We start from the raw sequence: 25,301 nt of genomic DNA, 5'->3' as shown, positions 1-25,301 counted from the left end.
CTGATAGAGATGCTGCTCTGTGTGGTAAAGTCCATGGTGGGAGCTTATGTGTTTAGATCAACACAGAATGGTATAAGGACTCTGTTCTTGTCTCCATTCGCTGTTCAGCACTGGTGAAATTTCTGACTGTCAGATGCAGAACATTTTATCTACTGCAGGAATTGACCGTGGTCCTGATAGTTGGAGAGTACATTCCCACCAGCGCTAACGCTAAGCAGGTGATCTGGAAACTGTAGAGGGCTATAAGGGACCTGCAGACTGCACAACCTATTATCGCGGGGATTTCAACTTGGCGAACCTCAAGTCAGTGCCGCCTAAATTCCATCAGTATGTGGACTTTGCTACGAGAGGAGCAAACATATTGGACCTTGTGTTTACGAACATCTCCGACAAGTATCAGGAGGAGCCCTTCCCCCACCTTGGATACTCAGACTATATCTCTGTAATGCTAATTCCAACATACAGACCACTCGTCAGACACTCCAGACCAGTAATGAAGCAGGTCAAAACCAGGCCAGCAGGAGCTATCCATGCCCTTCAAGACTGCTTTGAGCATACTGACTGGCAAATAGTCAAGGAAGCAGCAACCAATGTTGACTGCATCAATTTAGAGGCGTTTCTGGCATCAGTTCTGACAATGTCACTGTGCCCAAGACCATCATTACTTGCTTTAATCAGAAGTTATGGTTGACTGTGGAGGTGCGTCTGCTGCTGAGGAGCGGAGACTCTGCTTTTAGAGTGGGCAAAAAGGTAACTCGAACTGTTGCAAGAGCTAAGTTGTCTAAGGCCACCAGGGAGGCAAAGCATGCATATGCATAGCAAATTCATAGCCAATTTGAGGACAGCAAGGACATGTGAGACATGTGGAAGGGTATTCAAGATATCACCAACCATAAGACTATACTATCTGCCTGTGCTGGTGATGCCTCCCTCCTAGATGCACTGACCAATTTCTACAGGCGTTTTGAGATGAAAAATGATGTGGTGGCAAAGAAGACCACCTCTTACAGTGACTGATGTGAGGAGAATGTTAGGCAAGATCAACCCACAGAAAGCTGCTGGTCAAGATAACATTCCCGGCAGAATGCTCAGGGAATGTACGGCTCAATTGGCAGTTGTTCTTACTGACATCTTTAGCATCTTCCTGAGTAGTGCTGTAGTTCCAACATACTTCAAAGCTGCCACCATGCCGAAGAAGTCATCAGTATCCTGTCTCAATGACTGTCGCACTCATATCTACCATCATGAAGTGCTTCAAGAGGCTCATTATGGGGCACATCAAGATCTAGCAGCCCCCTCATTGGACCCCCTGCAGTTTCCATATATATCTAACCACTCTACAGACGATGCCATCACCACCACCCTTCATGTAGCCTGGAAAATAAGGACACGTATGTTTGAATGCTGTTTATTGATTTCAGTTCAGCATTCCAATCTTCCGGGACCAGGCCAGAATCAATTGATTCCTGAAAGATCATTACCAATATCTCCACAATTTCTCCCACTACCTCTTCCACAACCCCAATGTGCAATCTATTTGATCTTGGAGACTTATCCACCCTTAGACCATTTAGCTTTCTGACCATTGTTTCCCTTGAAAGAGTAGCTGCTCTCACTTCCCCTCCCTGATCCCCTTCGACATATGGCACACTGCTAACTTTACCTGGAAGCCATCACCAACATGATTCATTTCAGGGGACACTGAATTTGCTCTGCGAAAACGTGACATGAGGTCCATTTCCAATTTCCTAGAAGATGGAAGATGTGAGGCTGTATTAGAGTTCTGTGGAATAGATAAATGCCATGAAATGACCCAGTTTTGTATTCAAGCACTGCAAACACTTGCACCCATGAAATCATTTGAATAGTCCACAGTTTGTTTAAATGGATGGGAAACATGTTTTTGAACAGGCTTTTGAAACATGCTTTTGAAAAATGCTCAGTAACTCAATTAGGGTACTTTTTCTTACATCAGAATATTATTAAAGCAGGGAAAGAATATAATAGTTGGCTAACTTACGTGGAAAATTTGCAATCATCCAGTAACCAATACATCTAATGAGTAGAGTTTATTGTCATATATGGAAGAATGATGTACACATGCACTGAATTCTTATTGCTGCAGCCATACAGGTACATATGAAACACCAACTACAACATTATACATTACAGTGTATTATGAGAATATGTGCAGACAGAAAAGACATAATTATATAAGGATATATAGTTAATTATTTTTAAAAATTAAAAATTGCCCATAGTTGGTTTAAATGGATGTGAAACAAGGTTTTAAACAAATTTGCGTATCTATGGAGTGCTTTTGAAAAATGCTTAGTAACTTCTTTTGATTTGGATATTTTTTATAGATATATAGATAGAGAGTTAAGGATATGATTTCAATATCGTCAGGGTGCTTAACTCTCACACATGCACCAAACAAACTCCAATATGTGAACCCACCAAAGGCTCGTGCATGCACCAACTGAAGACTCGTGCATGCGCACAGGAATCAAGATGGCCTTGCCCAGCCCCGGGATCCTGGACTAATAAGGTAAGCATGGACCAGAATGTGGAAAGATTTGGCAAGGTTGATCGACAAATTCTGGAAGCTTTAAGTTGTTATCATCAAATCACGATGCAAAAAATATTTAATTAAAAGTTTGCTTTAAGACTTTGGTACTTCACACATGCTGGTACAATTCCGATTTATGTCCATTCCGAGCTATGACCATTTCTTTGGTCCCAATTATAGTCGTAAGTCGGGGACTACCTGTACATCTATCAGCAGACACTCTGTGTCCTCTACACATTTTGTTTGGTCTGAGATAATGGGCAAAGTGTTAAAAGACACTGCTGTTGACCTGTAAATAGAAAAGAAAACACATCATCAACTTATTAATTGGGCAGTTGCTCCAAGATGGTGGCTACACATGATCCCCATCATTGATGTATTGAAGTTCACTGATCAGGGACCTATGGATAAATGACAGGAGTGTCAGAGTCTTGCCTTTGTGGAGACAAAAATAGTGATTTTGACCTGAGGACCAGTTCACACGTTGTTTTGGGGAGTGGATGAGTGTTCCCGTGTTGTATGTTATGTCTCCTTTTTTCCAGCTCCACACCCCTTTCTCTTCACTTTCCTTTCAGAATTATCATTTTTTTAGTCCTCTGTCCACTCTCCTCTCTCTCCTTGGCTTCTTTCTGTAACCCTCCCACCTCTCTTTACATTACCACCACTTTTGCTCCATCTTTTTATTCACATTCCTGAGCATGGGCTCAAGCCCAAAATATGGATTGTCTTTTACTTCCTATATGGATGATGCATTTCTCCAGCACTTTTGTGAAATGTGCCTTTGATTAGCTATTGAATATTTAGAACAAATGTTGGTCCATGGAGTTACAAACATTAAAAAAAAAGCCAGACAGCATGGAGCCATAGTTCCCCTTTATGAAGTCTCTAATTTAAACACCCCCTTCAACTCAATATCCTTTGAAAAGGATACCGGTTACCCTCCTTCTTTATTTTAAATTCGTCAAGCCAAGAGAAATTTCCAGATGGCCACCACAGAGTAAAACAGACCCTTCATCATCAAGATGGAGAGCAATAACTCTGCCCAGTGGTCAGTGATGAGCAGGGAGAGCAGTAACTCTACTCTGGTAGTCAGTGAAGAGCAGAGAGAGTGATAACTCCATCCTAATGGTCAGTGAAGTGCAGAGGGAGCAATTTCTGCCCTGGTGGTTGGCAGTGAAAACAGAGGGAGTGATAATTCTGCCCTGCTGGTCAGTGAAAGAGGAAAGGGAACAACATCTCTGGCCTTGTGATTGGCAGTGAAGACAGAGGAAGTGATAACACTATCCTAAGTGCTGTATGATCGTCTGTGTATGTGCATAAAGTTGCTTTTAAACCAGGACCTGACTTGTTTCCTTTTGTTTGTCTCAAAAAATACAAAGTACCAATATAAAACACACTTTAAAAGATATTGAAGGGCTGAAAAAAAGTTAGACCAACACAATTGACTGTTTGGAGACTCTTTTAAATAATCCCAGATCATTTAAAATCTGATTTATTTGATTTTGGAGTTTCCAGTGAATTCCCCTATTAGAGAATATGCCCAGAAAAATGGACAAATGGTCTCCTTCACACCAAGAACTGAGTTATTCTGTGGAATTGTTTCCAATTGGGGCCAATCCAGAATAATGCAGTTCCAAGTGATCCTATGTAGAATTATTTATTTATAATTATGAAATGTTAAAATAAAATCTATAATTTGTGGTAATTAATTCTGCTTCATTCAACTTCATAATTACATTAATCAAGCTTATTCTGTGACATCCTAATCACTGTTCTTTACAACTAATTTCAAAAACTATTGCAACTGACCAACACTCAGCATATTTAATACAGCAGAAAATTTGAAGAACTTATTTTTGAACTGAATCACTGCTGCTGTGTATCCACTTCACCAAATTCTTACCCTTCATATAATGCACATGATGCAGTAAAACAAGGAAGAATCAAGGAGACAATTAAAACGAATTGCCATTTCAAAAGTAAAAATGCACAGTGAAATGGATTGTTAACCGTGAACCAGTATTTACAATGCACGCAAACCCTACACCATTACAGGAGGCATATATATATGGTGGACAGACAAAACCTTTCTGCAGGGGTGACTATTCCAAACACCAGAGGACATCTGTTTAAAGTGAGGGGAGTAACGTCTAGGAGAGATGTCAAGAATAAGATTTTTTACAAAGAGAGTAATGGGTGCCTGGAGTGCAATGCCAGGGATGGTGATGTACAATAGGAACATTTAAAAGACTCTTAGATGCAAGAAAAATGGAGGGTATTGACTGTGAGGTAGGGAAAGTTTAGATCGTTGAGCAGGTTTTATGTGGGCTGAAGGGCCTGTACTGTGCTGTAATCTTCCATGTTCATTTATCACATGCAATGATCGTTATTCCGAACTAAGTTGCATTAATTGTAAATGATGGCCAAGTGCATTTCAATAGTGTAATTTCATCCCTGTGTTAATTAAATTTATATTTGTGGCATAATTTCCATTTTGCCTAATTTGCTGTGCCTCCATCCTGTGCAATCCCAGATGTGTTTAGAAAACATGAATGCCCTGGAGTTATCTGATTGCTCATCCAATAATTTTATTTGTGGAGCCTCATTTACATTTCACATATAGATCTGTTGTGGATGAATACAGTATGTGCTCAGTTTCTTCTTTCCAAATATAGTTTTGTTGTCTGACTTTCTAAGCAGTCAATTATCCTCTACATAAAAACAAAACAACGCTAGAGGAACTCAGCAGGCCACCCAGCGTTAATAGGAGGTAAAAATTTATAACTAATGTTTTGGGCCTGAGCCCTTCTCCAAGGTATGAACAAAATGCAGACAGGCCCCTGGATAAAAAGGCTAGGATAGGTTGGAAGATAGGACAGGGGGAGGAGCACAAGCCAAAGGCCATAATTGAACATGAATAGGAGGATAAGGAGAGGAGAGATTTGATAGGGGGAGGACTCTGTGAATGCAGAGATGGAGGAAAGGAGACAGAGGGAAAGAGAAAGACCTTGAAGAAGGCCTCAGGCCCAAAATTGGTTCCATAGCCTCACCTCCTATGGACACTGCATGACCTGCTGTGTTGCTCCAGCATTTTTGCATCATTACAACAATCACAACGTCTGCAGACTTTCGTGTTTCACTCTATTGTCCTCTATGTAACTCCTCATGCAAGGTCTTAAGTATATAAACATTCTCATGTCACTTAAGATCAAAATTAGATTCATATTTTGATAAGATTTGTTCTGCTTACTTGATTACCTCCTTTAAGAACTTTGTTCTGATTACAAAACTTCTGAAAAAGAATGTGACCTTTCCTGTTTTATGACCATTTCCTCTAATAGTGAACAAACTGTTCGAAGCAGAAAGGGCTTGTTCCAGAAGGAAGCCTAGGCTAAATAGTAGAAAAAAATAGGAAATAATAACACCTCAATCTAAAATATTTTAATGGGTGGAGGCTTAGTTGGGTGGGGGAGGCGGGTGTTGGAAATCATAAAAGATGATAGAGAGGAAGATATTAGGAAACAAACCTCTGGAAAGATTAATCCTGTGCAGAAGATGAAGATTATCTGCTGCTAAACTGTAACAGCCTACGCAACATACAATAGATTCATTGTGGCAGTGCTGGAGTATATGTTGGCGATGTTTCCGTTCTGTATGTAAACCATTCTGTCAAGTGTTTTCCTTTTTGCTGAACTAAGACACTTGAAATTAGATTTATAGTTGTGGAGAATTCTGGGACCAAGCAGCCAATAAAGATTTTAAACCAACTATTTTCTGATGTCGTGGTTGCTGTGCAAAAAGTGCAAATATTCTCTTAGAGTTCAACAAGGAAATCTGCAGATGTGGGGTCTGGTGCAGTGCACAGAAGTACTGAAGAAACTCAACAGGTCAGGCAGCTTCTAGGGAAAGCAAAAGGCAGTATAGAATTAGGGATCAGTGTTACCTGAAGAAGGGCTAATTTGGGCATGTGAGAAAGTGGAAAAGTTTTGGGAAGATCTAAATCAGGTATTAAATAAAATCACAAAAAATCCAGAGATCTTTCTTCTAAGTAATATAAGAAGTAAAGAACTTGGCCTCAATTTGGATGGAACACAAAAAAGATTTAGTATGATAGCCTTATCCGTAGCAAAAAAATGTATAATGTCAACCTGGAAATCAGAAGAGAGCCTGAGAAGACAGCAATGGTACATAGAAATGAATAAATGTATTCCATTGGGAAAAAAAGACATATAATTTAAGAAATAACATCACAGTATTCAAACAAATTTTGGGTACTGTACATGGAACAGAGAGGTCCTACCGCGGACCTCCACCCTCTAAAATGACAGAAGGAGAAGACAAAATGAATTGACCCAGTGTGTGATGACACAATTTTCTTGTTTATTTTCATTGTGTGATGACATTGTTTAATGGGTTAAATGTATTGTACATGTTGAACGTTTAGTGGGTGGGGAGGGGGTTGGGAAGGAGGGAGGGAAGGGAGTGGGAAAAAAGGGGAGAAAATAACACTGTGTATATTCAAGAGGGAAATGTTTGGGTGTATTTTGGTCATTACGGTTCATAGTGTAAAAAATTTAAAAAAGGTTTGCGTGCATTGTAAATATTGGTTCACGGTTAACAATCCATTTCGCTGTGCATTTTTACTTTTGAAATGGCAATTCATTTTAATTGTCTCCTTGTTTCTTCCTTGTTTTACTGCATCATGTGCATTATATGAAGGGTAAGAATTTGGTGAAGTGGATACACAGCAGCAGTGATTCAGTTCAAAAATAAGTTCTTCAAATTTTCTGCTGTATTAAGGCCCAAAACGTCAACTGCCTTTTGATTTCCAGGGATACTACATGACCCGCTGAGTTACTCCAGCATTTCTGAGTACTGTACAAATATGCTCTGTCCTGTTTGTGTATTGTTATTTTATTTCCCAGAGATAATGGTCAATGAGTTAGAAGTTGAGGCGTGGAACTGAAATGGTTGGCCACTAGGTGGTCCCCCTATCGCAGTGGACAGAGCAAAGGTGTAATGGCCAACCATTTTGGTTCCCCACTCACTCCCATGCTGGCATGTCTGTTCAGGGTCTCCTGCGCTGCCAGGCTAGGGCTGCCCACAGGTTGAATGAGCAGAATCTAATATTCCATCTGAGTACTCTCCAACCGGATGACATTGATATTGACTTATCTGGTTTATGTGGGGCTCCTCCTCTGTCTCTCTCTCTCTTTCCCTGTCCCTCTGGCTCCTAGCCTCCATCCCTCTCCATTCAGAGAGCTACCCATCCCCCCCCGCCCCATCATTTACCAGCTTTATTCTCTTCTGCCCTCTCACCCATGTCCACCTATGAAATTTCCTCCTCCCTTTGTACCTCCCCTCATTGTTTTATTCTTGCACCTGCCTGCTTTTTGCTCATACCTTGATGTAGGCCTCAGACTAAAAATGCTTGTTACATATCTTTTCAACATAAAATAGGATTCATGACCTGCCTAATTTTTCCAGCAGTTTTGTGCATAGTTGGGGACCGAGCACATATCCTTGAGGATCACAGGTGTTGGGTCTGATCATAGAGAAGCTGTTGTTTCCCATCTTCACTGATTGTGTTCTGTTAGACAGGAAGTCAAGGATCCAATTGCAGAAGGGAGCACAGAGGCCTAAATCGAGAGAACTATTGAACATAACAGCAGAGAAACAGGCCCCTTTGGCCCTTCTAGTCTGTTCCAATCTATTTTTCTGCCTAGTCCCACTGACCTGCACCCAGACCATAGCCCTCTATACCTCTCCCATCAATGTGACTGTCCAAATTCTTCTTAAATGTTAAAATTGAGCCCCATTCACCAGTTCAACTGGTTGCTCTTTCCACACTCCCCACCACTCTCTGTGAAGAGGTTTTCCCCTCATGTTCCCACTACATGTTTCCCCTTTCATCCTTAACCCATGACCTCTGGCTTGTATCTCACCTACACTCAATAGAAAAAATCTGTCAACATTTACTCTGTCCACCCCCCCTCATCATTTTAAATACCTCCATCAAATGTCCCCTCATTCTTCCTCGCTCCAGGGAATAAAATTCTTACCTGTTTAACCTTTCTCGGTAACTCAGATCCTGAAGTCCTTGCAGAATCAAAGTAAATTTTCTCTGCACTCTTTCCATCTTTTATTGATATCTCTTCTGTAGTTAGATGACCAAGACAAGAGGCAGTACTCCAAATTTGGCCTCACCTATGTCTTAAACAACTTTGCCATAACATCTCAACTCCTATTTTATATTCAATACCTTGATTTGTGAAGGCCCAAACTCTCTGTCTTCTCTTGCATAATCAATGTAAAATTCCATTCATTACCTCACCATGAATACTGAGCATGTGAACTTCCCTGGACTTTGTGAACTTTGCTTTGCATTCTGTAGTGGTGTGGTCACTGTGGTCCATGTTGTTCTCTCAAGACTCAAGTTTGGTATGTTAACCATCACTTCATTTCTCTAATGCCATTTCAGAGCTCCTACTTAGATATCTTGTAGAGGGCTGTGTCTACTGATTTGAATGGCAGCAACTTGGCCTTTAGCATTGAATCAACTTCCTGGTTCATCCGTGGTTTCTGTATAGAGAACATCCTTATCATCTTCACCATCACATAGCTTTTTACACACTTACTGTTGAAGGAGGGGATGGTAGTGTTGAACTTATTGAGGCTGCTCACTGAATCTTTTAATATATTAGTCTTGTTGGATGTAATCTGTATCTTCAGGCCATCGTTGAATGACTTTCATCATTAGGCTGTTCCTCCCTCAGCTTCAGCTTGTGTGTAGGTAACATCAGCACAGCCCAATAATCTGGCTCACTGAAGTGAGATGGATGGTAGACATTCTTTATAGAGGTGTAGGAGTGGTCAAGGGTGTTGGGACCTCTGGTAGGCAGGATAAGGATTAGTTTAGGTGGGATGCTTTTGAAGGCAGCTTGGCTAGAGTCCCCAGCAATACTTAGGATACCTAGTTTCAAAGTTTTTACTGAGATGAATACTTCATCTCGAGCAGTGGTTTTCAAACAGCCGTCCTAAACTTGCATTCCACCTTAAGCATCTCTATTCCATAGTGCTCTCTGATTAATAAGGGATTGCTTAAGGTGGTATGTGTGTGGAAAGAAGAAGGTTTGAACACCACTGTTTTAATGGTACCTACTTGCCTCGTTATGTACACAGTTTCATAACTCCAAAGGAAATGGGCCAATGACAATTTTTCTCAAGGAAAATATTTCAGTAATAATTGGGCCTAGAGCAGTGATTTTCAACCTTCCCTTCCCATTCACATCCCACCTTAAGCAATCCCTTACTAATCACAGAGCACTTATTTCATAGGGATTACTTAAGGTGGAATGTGAGTTTGCGGGGGGGGGGGGGCAGTTGAGAACCACTGATTTGGCACTAGCTTCACATTCACCTGAGGTGGTAGAGTATATAAAACTGTAGTCAGTACAACTCATTTGAAATCACACAGCAAGTAGTTCCAAGATTGATTGAGAATTGAACCAACTTGCCACCATGTTGCTAAAAGGAGCAAAATGATTGTATTTCCCAGAAATAGAGTGTTCTAGATCTTTTCACAGACAGAACAGTAAAAGTCAGGAAGAAATCTTTGCACTGAGTGCCTCTTAACTGGCTCTGGTGAATCATGCTCTCTCGTTCTGACTGTTACAGTCCACTTCCTTGCTTTAATTTGAGTACGTCTTCTTTCTCTCACTGTGAGTTACTGTGCTGTCTCGGTTCTGCTCTGGTTCCTCTGTACAGAAGTTTGCCAGCAAAGAAGAATCATTCTTTGGCCAATGTCTCCATGCTAAAAAAGTACACTTCATTTTCTGCATATCTGAAACAAAGAGCTGCCTCAAGAAAAGTTACGATGACAAAGACGATTAGAATCAAGTGTCTTCCTTCATTAAAAAAAAGCAAATTGGTACAGTTTGCAAGAGTGCTTGAGAAACTCAGCAGATCATGCAGCAATCATGAGAAAGAAGCTGAGAAATGATAGAGGGAGAGGGCAGAATGCTAAGGAAGAAGGAGTTGATGGGGAGCTGGAGGAAAGGAAACAATGAGGGAAGGAAAGAAGTGAATGGAAATTGGAGAATCAATATTGATTCCATCTGGTTGGAGATTGACGAAATGGAATACAAGGTATTTTTTCTCCAATTTGCACATGGCTTCAGTTGATAATACATGAGACCGTGGACAGTCATGTGGTTGTGGCAATATGAGGAAATGAAGTGGTTGATCACTGGATGGTCCTTATTTTTTCAGTGGATAGAGTGAATGTGCTCCACAAATGATTTCCCAATCTGGATTCAGTCTCTCTAATGTTGAGAAGGCCTCATTCGGAGCATGAAATGCAGTTTATAACCCCTTCAGATTCACAGTGGAAGTGTTGCTTCACTTGGAAGGACTGTTTGGTGCTCTGAATAGCGATGAGGGGGGGAGGTGTAAGTGCAGTCCCCCAAACATTGTCCTCTGTCCCTTTCCCTAACCCCAACCCTTACCCACTGAACTCTTCAGCTCCCTGAGTAAAACTGCTGTAAAAGTTACTGAGAAAATCCAAATTATAAACTGAAGGGAGTTCATGTAAGAATTATATTCCTCCTATTTCTATATTAAAATGGCATGTAAGTAATAGTTTTGGTTCTCTCTCCAAAAACTTTGTTAATTTTAGAAAGCTATGTTCTCAACTGATTTTGCATTCAAATGGCATGTTGAAGCACGCCTCTCCGGGAAGATATTACTTCTGAATCAGATATACTTTTGCTTTTGGATTAACAGTGTATTATAATAGGAAGTTTCAAAGTACGAAGGAAGTGCATGCAATGTAATTTAGGGGAGTTGATTTGTTCAACTAACGACATGATTAGGCTGTAAGGCTCCTTGTGCATTGTCAGACTGAGGTATGATGAACTTAACAGTGTAGGTACAAGTTACAGATGCAACTAGGACTTTCAAGAATTTGTTTTTTCTAGCCGTAATCTTATTTGTTGTTTATCTTGAATTAATGGGTACAATGATCTGTACAAGTTAAATTACAGTTGAGAATCCGATATATAATGGGCATTAAAGCAGGTGCTAATCGAGCAAGGTAAACCCTTCCTGAAGAAGGGATCCACCCCAAAATTTTGGATGTCTATTTCATTCCTCAGTTCATTCAGCACTTTGTGTAAGGTGTCAATCAATCCATTTTCCCTTGATTTGGAGATGTGATGATCTCCTGCTCCATTGTTAAATGGCTTTCTAAATCCACTGAAGTGCACACTTACATTGGCAAGTTAATAAGTGGAATTGAACCAGGTGGTCAAAGTGCTGGCAGCATTCCATGGAAAGGGTCTTTGAGTCATTAGTGATGGGACATAGGATAAACAGATTTTTTTTTAAATTTGATGAAGTTGGTGATTGTAGGAGAGAGAGGGATGAGATAATGTTGTGGGTGGTGGATGGGCACCCTGTTATGCCTTTACTGGAACTAGTGCTTCACTCACCTGAAGTTAAAGAAAATGGCATAACCCATAGAATTAGACTTTTTTTTATTGAGGGCTTTGTCCATCTGGAACATGTACCCTTTTCAGGCATAATTTCTGGTAAATTAAGATGGTGCAGGGATGAACCGGTGTACCAAACATAACTCCCTGCTCTTTTAATCCATGGCCACACCATTCCTGGCAGTTAGATCTTTAAAGTAACACCAACATGCAAGCTTGCCAGTATAAAATAGGTTCACACAGTTTTTCTTCATGATCTCCATTACTTAATCAAAATAGAAACAAGGAATGGTGATACCTTTAAAAATAGAAAGAGAACAAAAGTGCCTTAATTTTATCAGTGATGTAGTAAGCATTATGTACACAATAATCCTTTACAGCTACAGTACTCAGCTAACAAACCTTCTATTTTACACTTAGCTAAGAGGTATAAGATTAGGTCATCTATAGAGTCTTTTGTTCATAGATTGAGAGACAGCCAAAGTCATGCGCTTCTTGTCACTGAGCTTTAAATCCCTGAGGTACTGAAAGGCTGGTGTGCAGAAGTTCAGCCAGAGCTCAAAGCAGGAGTCAGCTCACAAGCTGAGTTTCAGCCAGAATTCCTCTATGAGAAAGTACAAATTAAACACAAGACTGATTCTTCAACGAAATGTGATAATGTACCTGTGTGCAGGTCCTGGCAAGTGTACACCCCCAATCACTTTAAAATGTTAAGATTTTATCTGTCAGTGATATAAAGCATTGGCTCCATAATGCTTGCAAACTTGCCTTCTGGGGCCTGTAAGAAAGATGATGTCATTCTAGTGACAGCCAGTCTTTAATGCAACAGTGAAAAGGCTTGTTATATTTCTCCAAGCTCAGCAGCTGTGAAGACAGCACAATAGGTCTTCACAGAGGAATTCCCTTACACGAAACCCAATCATTCCTATTTTGTAGCTCTTAAGTTAAAGTTCTCCCAGTGCAATGTGAACTGAATCGTAAATCAGATATAAACATTGAATCATCCTATTTCATGAAACAGCACTTTGCCTACAATACCCCTGTATGGCCATTGATTATTTTACTCCATCTGCTGCCCTTCTATTGTAAGAGATTCTATGTAGACTTTTGCACCCTAAACATTAATCTGAATTTCACAATCGGCATTCATTTCCATCGTGCATTTTGGAACATTGGTTGAACAATTTTCAAGCTACCTCACTGAACTCTGTACTGTCAACTCCCAACTGTTCAGAAATTAAAACCATGTGGGCAAACATATGATCATTTAAATACCCTCAAAATTTCCACGGGTAACAAGCATTCATTATCGTTTAATAATTGAATATAAAATGTGCATAAACTAACTAAATTACTGAACTTTTTTTCTGTAATACTACCTCATCATTTAACGACTTGATTTGCACCATCAATTTTGTCACTCAATCGCTGTCCCCTTTTTAAAATATTTGATGATTCAAGGATCTGTTAAATGGTGATGCAATGGAACATTGGTTAAATGACTAAGATAGTAATCCAGAAACCTGGATTAAAGATATGGAGATATTGATTCTAATGCATTATGACAGCTGAGTACATTCAATTTAATTAATTTAAGAAATGTGGAACGAAAAGCCAAAATCATTTGTAATAAACATGAAGCAATCAGAATGTTATAAGAACCAACTGGTTCATTAATGGCCCTCTGGGAACAATGTCCGAGGTTCAAATCAGAATGCACATCAATGTGGTTGATTCAAAAACTCCCGCTGAACAGACCATTCATGTCAACAATGACTAGAGCTGGACATTATTTTGAAAGCAAAATACCACTATCTTAGATGTCATCATGCCTGAAAAGTTTATAATTTAATATTAAAGTTATCATCATGTTATATTTTGGAAATAAAATTATAGAAGTAATATTGCTGCTACATAAAACTTTAGTTAGGCTACACCTGGAATACTTTGTGCAATTCTGATCCCATCACAGGAATGATGTGAAGGGTTTGGAAATGGTATAGAGAGGTTTACCAGGATATTGTCTGGTTTCAAGTTATGAAGAGAGATTGGACAAACCTGAGCTGTTTTCTTTGGAGCATAGGAGGCTGAGGGGATACCTAATAATGGTGTATAAAAATCATGAGAGGTACTGACTGGGTGAACAGTCAGAATCTTTTCACCAGGGCAAAAGCAACACATTCTCAAAGACATACAGTCTGTTTTATTTTTAAATTAATTTTAGTCATGCAGTATGGTATCAGGCCCTACTGGCCCATGAATCCATGCCGCCCTAACATCCTAATTAACTGTGTGGCTGGGCACAATTCAAATGCCATCTACAACTCTACCAATGACACCACTGTTGTTGGCAGAATCATGGATGGCAATGAGAAAGCGTACAGGAGATTGATAAGCTGGCTAAGTGGTGTCACAATAACAACCTTAATGTCAGTAAAACCAAGGAATGAATTGTGGACTTCAGGAAAGGAAAGCCAGGAAAATACAAATCAATCCTCATTGAGGGTTAGCAGTGGAGAGGACAAGAAACTTCAGATTCCTGGATGTCAACATCTCTGAAGATCTATCCTGGAACCATCATGCTGATGTAATTATGAAGAAGGCACACCAACAATCCTATTTCGTTAGGTGTTAGAGGGATGTCACCAAAGATTCTTGTAAATGTGGACTGTAGAGAGCATTCTGACTAGTTCCTTCACTGTCTGGTATGTAAATGCTAATGCACAGGACTCAAATAGGCTGGAGAGGGTTGTAAACTCGGCCAACACTTTCATGGGCATTAGTCTTCCCTCCATTACACCTTTAAGAGGTAGTGTCTCAAGAAAGCAGTCTATATCTTGTAGGACCCTCACCACCCAGGCCATGCATTTTTCTCACTGCTACCATTAGGGAGGAAAAATAGGTGCCTTGAAGACACAAAGAGCTTCTTCCCTTCCACCATTAAATTTCTGAACAGACAATGAGGTACTACCTCATTTTTTTCTCTTTTTCAAACTTAAAAAAATCTTGTAATTGCAATTTTATAGTAATTTTTGCACCTTGTTCTGCACTATACTGCTGCCTCAAAACAACAAATTTCATAAAATGTTCACAACAATAAACCTGATTCTGATTCTGAACCTACAACTTTCGTATGATTTGAAAGGTGGAATGAACTGGAGCATCCAGAGGAAATCCACACAAGCACTAGATTTGAACTTGGATCATTGGTGGTGTACTAGCACTAACTGCTGCACTAAACGTGCTGCCCCGGTTTAAGGTGAATGGGCAGAAAGTTAAAAGGGAGATGTGCGGATAAATATTTTATGGAGAGAGTGCTGAGGACAGGCTGCCATGATTAGTGGTGGAATCAGATAAAATTCTAGTATTTAAGAGGCTTCTATAGACAAATGAATATGTATCAGTTGCAAGCAAACGCGTTTTAGTTTGATTTCCATATCATGTTCAGCACAGATAGATGGGTCGAAGGGCCAGATCATATGCTGCACTCTGGGTAATGTGAATTAGATACTCATTGAATGAGTTGCATTTGACAAAAGCATGTAATTTTAACACTTAAAGAGTAACCGCTGGCCCTAACATGTTCCATAGTCATTATGAAATCATCTAATCATTACATCATCGAAGGAAGTCATTCAGCCTTTGAGTCAATGCCAGTTATTCCTATCCTCTCACAGTCCTGCAACCTTATATTCTTCAAGATTATTGCAATCCCTTCTACTATCTCAACTCATTGGTTTCTAAGTGGGGGCAATAGTCAGAACGATGCAATATCCACTTTAAACGTAGCCAGCCTTTTCTGTTCATCAGCATTTCTAACTTTATTGATACTTTATTAGCATTATCTTCCCTAACAAAGACTGATATAAAGTGCCTTGCCCTCTCCTCTGAGCATTACCATATTTGTCTTAATCCCACTCTCTGACTACCCCGAATATCAATATACCTGCAAGAATTGTTGGAATTCCTTTTTATGAGAACTGCCATTCTATTCTTCCATTCCTTCCTTCTTCCAATTCCTTTCTTTAAATATTATGTTTTGCAAAGTTATTGAAGGATATGCCCAACATGTGGAATATGTCTTCTTTTGCTTTACATCATCTTCACTGGTTGATCAAGTCAAATTTTATTAATATTTCACAAAAATATTATAATGACATCAAAATACATAGAGGCATACTATATCTCCCAACCATGCTCTTAACAGTGATGATCATTCTATGTTCAGTTCAGTTCAAGTTTATTAACACAAGTACTAAGGTACAGTGAGAAGATTCATTTTGTGAGCAGTCCAGTGAGTCAGCCCATACATTGTACAGCAGTTAAAAATACAAAATAAAATGCAGAGACAAAGGAAGTCTTCTGTTAGAAAATGGCAAGGGAAACATTATTTAAGTAGTATGAGGTTCATTCAGGTGTCTGGCAGGAAGGAAACTGTCCTTGAATCTGATGGTGCATGCTCTCAACGTTATAAAGCTCCTTGGTGAAAAAAGATAGGAAGAGAGTGTGGGATGTTAATAGGTTGGCTGATTTTTTGAGGCAATGGGAAGTACAGATGGAATCGATAGAGAGGAGGGGGTTTTGTGTGATGGTTGAGCTTTTTCACCACTTTGTAGTTTCTTGCAGTGTGGGGAGGAGCAGTGCCAGTACCTTGAAGTGATGCATCCTGCCAGGATTCTTTCAGTGGTGCGTCTGTGTAGGTTGTTGAGGAAATCGACTAGCTTCTGAAGAAGTAAATGGGCTAGTGTGCTTTCTTGGCCATCGTGTCAACGTGGTTGGACCATATTAGGCAGTTGGATGAATTTAATGCCCCTTTCACAGTGTTGGCATAAGCACGATGGTCTGAATGGTTTTATACAGTGTTGTGCAATTTAATGATTTCTAACGAGCAGCAAACTGTCACAATTCGGTTTAGCTGGCTAATTCCAGCAGTTACTCAACTGTGTTATGATGAAATAGCCCACTGACGGCGTGCAAGTTCAAGGACTTTCACATTAATATCTACAGGCAATTGTATTCTAAATATTTACAATGAATCTTCTTTCTGATCCTGATAGCACCAAATATACAACTTCCCACAACGACTAAGAATGGAGATGGCTATGGTTAAAAAAAAACTAGAAAATTTTCCAAAGATTATCTGATGGGATGAAATGAGGAAGAATGGATCTTCAAGTTTGTGAGTCTCAGAAACAGGGATTATTTTTTGAATGCTACCAACATAAGAAACTGAGAACAAATGAGAAAAATAGTATTTAACAGCAGACCCTCTTCTGCCATTCAATACCCACTTTCCTGCCTGTTTCCCACAACCCTTGGCTTTCCTATAGGCCAAATAATATCCCAGTCTCAAATAAGTCATTCCCTCAGCCTCTAAGGACTTGGTAACTAGTGAATTCAAAAAGTGACAAACTTTGCGAGACAAAATTCCTCCTCTCCTCAGGGTTTAGTATACTGGATCCATGGAAACTGTTTCTCCAGATTTAAAAACAATTGCATATGATAAAATTTGAAACAAAAACAAAACAAAAAACACATGGAAACATTCAGCAGGTCAGGCAGTATTTCTACAAAGGAAAACAGAATGAAGATTTCAGGTCAAAGACCCTTTCTATTTTCATTCAGAAACCCCTTAAAATGAAATGCCCAATATCTCTGGATCTTCTCCTTATCCCTGTCAAGATCCCACAGAAATGAATAGATTAAAGATGAAATAGTGAAACTTTTGGAACGTAAGGGTTCAATCAGGCAGACGCAGCATGGTTTTAGAAAGGGAAGAACTTGTTTGACAAACTTGTTAGGATTCTTTGAGGATATAATGGGTGCGGTGGATAGAGGGAAACAGGTTGATGTTGTATATTTGGATTTCCAGAAAGCGTTTGATAAGGTGCCGCACAAGAGACTTATCAGTAAGTTACAGGAAAGTGGAGTCCGTGGAAATATATTGGCCTGGATTGAAAATTGGTTGTCTGACAGGAGGCAGAGAGTCGGGATAAGTGGGAGTTTTTCAGGTTGGCAGAGAGTGGTAAGTGGGATGCCACAGGGGTCAGTGTTCGGCCCTCAACTGTTCATCATTTACATTGATGACTTGGAGGAGCGGACAAAATGTGGTGTAGCCAAGTTTGCGGATGACACCAAATTGAGTGGAAGAGCAAATTGTAATGAGGATGTGGAGAGTCTGCAGAGGGATATAGTTAAGCTGGATGAGTGGGCAAAGGTCTGGCAGATGGAGTACAATGTTAGTAAGTGTGAGGTTATCCACTTCCTCATCTCTGTCCTAAATCTACTTCCCCGAATCTTGAGACTGTGTCCTCTCGTTTTAGTTTCCCCGGCCAGCTCAAAAAACCTTCCTACATCTATCCTATCCATATCCTTCATAATCCTAAATGTTTCTATAAGATCTCCTCTCATTCTTCTGAACTTGAGCGAATACAATCCTAGACGATTTAATCTTTCATCATAAGTCAACCCCTTGATCCCAGGGATCAACTTAGTAAACCTCCTCTGGACCATCTTCAAAGGCAGTATATCCTTCCTCAAATATAGAGACCAGAACTGGACACAGTACTCCAGGTGCGGTCTCACCAGTACCTTATACAGTTGCAACATTACCTCCCTACTCCTGAATTCAATTCCTCTAGCGATGAAGGCCAACATTCCATTTGCCTTCTTAATAACCTGCTGCACCTGCAACCTAACTTTTTGCGATTCATGCACAAGCACTCCCAAGTCCCTCTGCACTACAGCATGCTATAGTTTTTCACCCTTTAAATAATATTCAGCTCTTTTATTTTTCTTGCCAAAGTGGATAACCTCACACTTACTAACATTGTACTCCATCTACCAGACCTTTGCCCACTCATCCAGCTTAACTATATCCCTCTGCAGACTCTCCACATCCTCATTACAATTTGCTCTTCCACTCAATTTGGTGTCATCCGCAAACTTGGCTACACCACATTTTGTCCCCTCCTCCAAGTCATCAATGTAAATGATGAACAGTTGAGGGCCAAACACTGACCCCTGTGGCATCCCACTTACCACTCTCTGCCAACCTGAAAAACTCCCACTTATCCCAACTCTCTGCCTCCTGTCAGACAACCAATTTTCAATCCAGGCCAATATATTTCCACGGACTCCACTTTCCTGTAACTTACTGATAAGTCTCTTGTGCGGCACCTTATCAAACGCTTTCTGGAAATCCAAATATACAACATCAACCTGTTTCCCTCTATCCACCGCACCCATTATATCCTCAAAGAATCCTAACAAGTTTGTCAAACAAGTTCTTCCCTTTCTAAAACCATGCTGCGTCTGCCTGATTGAACCCTTACGTTCCAAAAGTTTCACTATTTCATCTTTATTCTATTCATTTCTGTGGGATCTTGACAGGGATAAGGAGAAGATCCAGAGATATTGGGCATTTCATTTTAAGGGGTTTCTGAATGAAATCTTCATTCTGTTTTCCTTTGTAGAAGGTGGAAGGGGCAAATACAATTAGAATATTCATACAACATTTCAAAAGGGGCTGGGATAGGCCTAATGTGAACCAATGAGATTATATTGATGAGCATTATTTTTTTGTTTGCATGGATAAAATGAGCTGAAAGAACCAGGTTCTGTGGGGAATGTTTACATAATTCTCCAATTCTTCATTTAAGGTGGAGACAAATAAATCTTTAAAAGATGGTAGAACTATATAGAATAGGCACAGAAGAAGAGCTGAGGACCTGTATAAATCAGTCAGTCATGATCATATTGAATGGTGGAGTTGACTTGAAGGGTCTGATGGTTCACTCTTGCTCCTATTTTCTTCTATTTTTGTGAATCTGCAGTATTTTAATCAGATCATTTTTCATTCTCCTCACCTTCAGTGACTGTAGGCCAACTTGCTTAATCTTTCCTCATAAAAAATACATTCACACAAAAGCCCAAACAGTGACCATTTTTAAACATGTATTCTCCCTCCTCCTCCGCCATCCTTAAATAATGAGACTAAACGTTTACTATATACTATACTCTGGGTGCTTGACAGAGAAGAGGTGGAGAATTTTGTGATATGGTGCGAGAGTATCAACCTAAGTCTCAATGTGAACAAGTTGAAGGAGATGATCGTGGACTTCAGGAAGGGCCACCCTCCACTACTGATGCACCATCAATAACTCCAAAAGACTGAAGATGAACAAACTGATAAACTTTAATTAGCTTTAGAACAAAACCACATCCATGCTGCTCAACTGTTCTGCACTCGGCAGTGCTGTGGAACATTCTAGAGCCTGTGGGAGGAGTCACAGCCACAGTTGGCCAATGGGTGTGCCCAAACAGACATATACATACAGTGATTCACCATCAACAACTCTGCAGTCGGGAGAGTGGATGGTACCAATTTCCTTGGAATTCACTTAACTAGTGATCTATTGTGGATACTCAACATCTCCTCACTTTTCAGGAAGGTGCAGCAGTGACGGAACTTCCTGTGAAGACTGAAGCAGGCAAGATTACTGGCCACCAATATGTCATCCTTTTATAGGAGCTCTATCAAGATCATCCTGGTCGGCTGAATCACAATGTGCTATGGTGACTGCAGAGAAATGGATCGGTGATCAATCTACAGGACCATAAGAGTGGCAGAGAGGATCACTGGTGTCTCCCTCCCCCCTCCCCCATCGACATGATCTACCAGGATCGTTGTCTGAAGAGGGTGTGCAAAATAATTGAGGACCCCTTCCACCCGGAACACAGCTTCTTTCAGCTGCTCCCATCGGGAAAGATAATCAGGAGTAACAGAGCCAGCACCATCAGACTGAGGAACAGTTTCTTCCCATTGGCAGGGAGAATGGTGAATGACCAAAGGAACTGCTCACACAAACTATCCGAGACTCTCATTTGTAGAAAACAATGTTTGTTTATTTATCTTTATTGATATAATACTTGTCCTGCACATGTATTGTTTGTCTGTATGCGTGATATGTCTGGTTGTATGTTTGCACATCCATACTGCTCAACTGTTCTGCACTCAGCAGGGCTGTGGAACATTCTAGAGCCTATGGGAGGAGTCACAGTTTTTGCACCAAGGACTGGAGAACACTGTTTCATCGGGTTGTACTTTTACAATCCGATGACAATAAACTTGACTTGACTTGACTCTGGGTGTGGTGTGTGTAATGCTTTGTACAGTTGGAACAGAATCTTATACTGTATCCCTTTTAAAATAGAAAGCAACATTCTATTCTCCTTTTTAATTACCTGCTAGATCTAAATGCCAATTTTGTGTTTCATGTATGAAAATACCTAAATCTCTTCATCATCATATTCTGATCTTCAATGTCTGTCTTCATTTAAGTAGAAATATGATTTCTCATTCCTTCAACCATTCCTTCTTGACATCATACCTCACCTGACAAATTTAACTCATTCACAATAACTCAATCTCTTTGCAACTTGCTTTTCCACCTTTCCCTCTGCGATTGGAAATTTTAATTACTATTTATTCTGAATCTTTATCAATCAGCAATACAGATTATAACTCATGGAGGCCTAAGATTCAAGATGCAAGATTGTTACAGATGTAATATTACACAAAATAGCATTTTGTTTGCTGTAAGCCAGACAAAGATTTGCCATCAGCAGAAATTGCCTAACGGCCCTTACATCAGAGAAAGGAGCATAAGATGGACCCTTCAGATTCATTGAGTGTCTGTGGATTCGTCTCCAGCGCTTCTGTAGCCTTTTGCAGTCACACAGACTTCAGTCCAAACCATCAGCAAACCTGAGCTCCAGATCCAAACCTCCAACATGATCAAGAAGCCTTCAGTGCCCCAAATCCTCAAGGAACCCATCCCACCCTTGGCACCCTCTCACATCCTGGTTCCAAAACTTGGTACCCTTTGGCTAGTCTCGAGACAGTCTCCAGCAGTCTGCAGCCTGGTGTGAGTCCAATGACTGCAAGTTGCCAGAACCCAGCTGCCTGCATGGTTCCTTGCCTCAAGTTGCCAATAGTCATCTGCCTGTGTATTCTTCAGCCGTGACATGGTCTGTCATTCCATTCTATTCTATTTCCATCCAGAGTAGATGACCTAATATTCTCCCATGGTAGTATCGATTTACCACAAATGTATCCATGTATTCAATCTATTAATATCTCCACATAATTCAATATTTGTATTCATGCAGCCTTCAATACCAGACATCAATGTGCCATCAGCAAACTTGGATGCATAGAGTCCCAGTCCATCATCTAAGTGAAATTCAATGAATAATTGTAGCCCCAAAGCAGATTCTTGTGGGACTCCACTAGTTACATCTTGCAATTTGAATACCTGCTCATTATCCTATTCTTACTCTCCTGCTACTGCTTGTCTAATTTCCCAGAAATGTGTGTGTGTGTGTGTGTGTGTGTGTGTGTGTGTGTGTGTGTGTGTGTGTGTGTGTGTGTGTGTGGGTGTGTGTATGTGTGAGACTGTACGTGGATATAAAGTACATGTGATCATCTGTAAAACGTGTGTGGTTATGTGTCCTTTCACACACATACTTACTGGTGATACAGTTCATTATTACAAATTAAAACAGTCTAGAAATGAAAAGTTTTAAGTGAGATGTCAAATGTTAAGATATTTAAGGACAATGGAAAATGTATTTTAAAAACTAGAATCTATCCAAATATCAAAATCTTGGACATAAAATAATAGTTTATTGTCATGGAAAAATTCAAACGTAGTGCTGTCTCAGATTAGCATTCAAATTCCCCCAATTAGTTATATTAATGAAGCCATTTATGTCAAAATCTCTTGTCTTTAAAATTTTATTTTCACCATTTAAAAACACAAGTTAACTGTAAGACAGCCACAATTGAATAACTCTCTGAGCATGTTGTGAAATCTCATGTATTCATATATATATATATATATATATTTTTATATATATATGCATGTGTATTAAACACACACACACACACACACACACACACACACACACACACACACACACACACACACACACACACACACACACACACACACACACACACACACACACCAAAGTCTAATTGCCACATTGCTTGACCCGACATATTTTAAGTCTATTTCATTTTTATTTTAGATTGAAAAAAAATGACTCATGTGTCTAGTAAGCACAATTTAAATGAAACTCAATTAGTCCAAGTGGTATCATAAACTGGTTTTCCATATAACTATTGGGCAACAGATAATCGTTTTGCTTGGAGAAACTTTAGCTTGGCAGCCACTATGTCTGCTATCATTATTATTAAGTTCTAAAATGGCAGTACAGACTTGTAACCACTTGCCCCCTCCACCCACCCTCCTTATTCTCTCCACTGGGATTCTTTTTTGTTCATCTGCATTGAATGAATTGGAAAACATGTAGACTTATGCAGTCTATTTTCTTTTGACTTAGGTGTAGCAGCCTTGCAATAAGTAATCTTGCCATGAAATATTTTGAATAAAATATCTGAGCACAGAATCTGGAAACAGATTGAATACTCCTTTTAATAAATAGAGCCTTGTTTACCCTTTTGCATTCTTATGCTCTTCAGAAACTATCAGTGGTGAGAATATATTTCTCACCATCCAAAATCTTCTGTGTCTTCCTGACTCAAACATAATGTAGTGTATTTCCAAAAAAAAATCTTCTTCCTGTAATGAACCGTGATAAGAAGTGGAAGAGGGAAAGAAGGGGAAAGATAGAGGAGGAATGGAGAAAGTGTAAGGTCTGGAGGGAAAAAGAAGAAAGTAGAGGAGGGAAGAGCAAAAATAGTAGGCAGAGATAGAGTGAGATAGCTAGAGATAAAAATAGAGAAGGGGAGGGAAAGAAGAGATGGAGAGACATTGAATGGGATAAAGATGTAGAGGAAGAAAGAGATGTGGAGGAAACTGTGAGAACAGGTCTTGGAACAAGAAGAGGATTGTTTTATAAGCATAGGAAACTTCACTTTCTTAGCCAAACTAATAATCATACAGATAGAATTCAAAACTAGAGCCATTCAATCATAGGCTTTAGGTCATTGAGAAACACACACCAAATGACTACAGGTCCTCCCACACATCATTAGGGTAAAACAGTGTAAACTCAGCTGATGATGTTCAAATTTTTCCAGTGGCTAATTAACTGAATCCAAAAAACAGAGAGGGAGATGAAGTGGAGTGACTCCTGAGAGAATGGCCAGTGTAAGAGTGGGATTTAGAGGCCTTGGTGATATAGATACAGAAGATAAGGCAAGGTCAACCCTGTTGCGGAACAAAATCATTCAGCAAGAATGCATGGCAAGGACAGGATTTTCCAACTTATTTTTCTGTTACATGGGCAGTAATAATGACATCCAGGGCAGGGACATTCTCCTTTTGATGAATGTAGATGGTCTGGAAAGCCAACAGTATCCCTAATGACTTCAACTGTGAGAAGTGTATCTGTTGTGTTCAAGAACAGGTTTGATGGTTTCTTTGAGAATCAATGCTGGAAACATGTTATCAACAAACAGTGGGCTTTATTTATGCACAGGGGATTTCTCAAAAGAGCATACATTCACACAGGCCAAACTGGAATAATAAACAAATAACTATACATTGGGTGGCAGTAAATAGCTGCTAAATATTCTGAACTATCATTTGGGAATGCTAGGATTAAACACAAAATGCCCATCCACCCACAGGTACAGCAACCAATAAACAGTGTTAATTATAACTAATTTCCAAGTTTCCAGCATTGACAGTACAGGTCAGGCCCATTGCAATTGGAAGCAGCAAAAAAGGATCATGTGACCTGCTTGAACCTGTGGGCTGATCTAACAATTGATTGAACCAAGAGGAACAATCACATGTCAGCCTCCAGAACCAATCACACATCATCTTCACATGTGGGCAAACCTAACCTTTGATTGCCAGGTGAGGTCACTTCTGATCTCAGGCTTGCTGGAGAGGTCACATGACCCGCTACAATCCACACTACAGCATCCACATGCAACTCCTTACAAACTGTGTTAGAAAATTAGAGCTGGAATGGATGAACTTGGGATCATTTGAGAGGCTGAGGCAGTGATTATGCAGAAGTTGCTGGGATTCAATCACATCTCTGAGGCAGGAAGAAGACAGCTGGGTGACAGTCAAGAGAGGGACAGGGAGGTGCCAAGCAGCGTATGGTACTCCTGTTGCTATTTCCCTCAAAAAGATGTATACTGCTTGGGAATACTGTTGAGGGAATGACCTACCAGGGACAAGCCATGATGG

At 40.0% G+C, this 25,301-nt stretch overlaps 2 long non-coding RNA genes across 3 annotated transcripts in view; one reads left to right on the top strand and one right to left on the bottom strand.

Moving 5' to 3' along the window:
• Positions 1 to 23,575, top strand: part of LOC138750256 (uncharacterized) — a 38,105-nt gene extending 14,530 nt beyond the window's left edge. Inside the window, exons 3-5 of the long non-coding RNA XR_011349206.1 lie at positions 2,367 to 2,551; positions 17,121 to 17,242; positions 23,476 to 23,575. This is a non-coding gene — a long non-coding RNA (uncharacterized lncRNA). The remainder of the gene's footprint in view (positions 1 to 2,366; positions 2,552 to 17,120; positions 17,243 to 23,475) is intronic.
• On the bottom strand, positions 12,092 to 13,300 carry LOC138752595 (uncharacterized). 2 transcript variants are annotated; one of them, XR_011350755.1, is made up of 3 exons: positions 13,260 to 13,296; positions 12,727 to 12,841; positions 12,092 to 12,361 (listed from the first exon to the last, which is right to left on the bottom strand). It is a non-coding gene; the product is annotated as an uncharacterized lncRNA (long non-coding RNA). The 2 variants fall into 2 exon arrangements; XR_011350757.1 differs by lacking the exon at positions 12,727 to 12,841 and having other exon boundaries at positions 13,260 to 13,300.
• Positions 23,576 to 25,301: the final 1,726 nt, after the last annotated feature.

This window comes from Narcine bancroftii, chromosome 1 (assembly GCF_036971445.1).
Source record: "Narcine bancroftii isolate sNarBan1 chromosome 1, sNarBan1.hap1, whole genome shotgun sequence".
Lineage (NCBI taxonomy): Eukaryota > Metazoa > Chordata > Chondrichthyes > Torpediniformes > Narcinidae > Narcine > Narcine bancroftii.
This window is presented reverse-complemented; position numbering and strand designations above follow the sequence as displayed.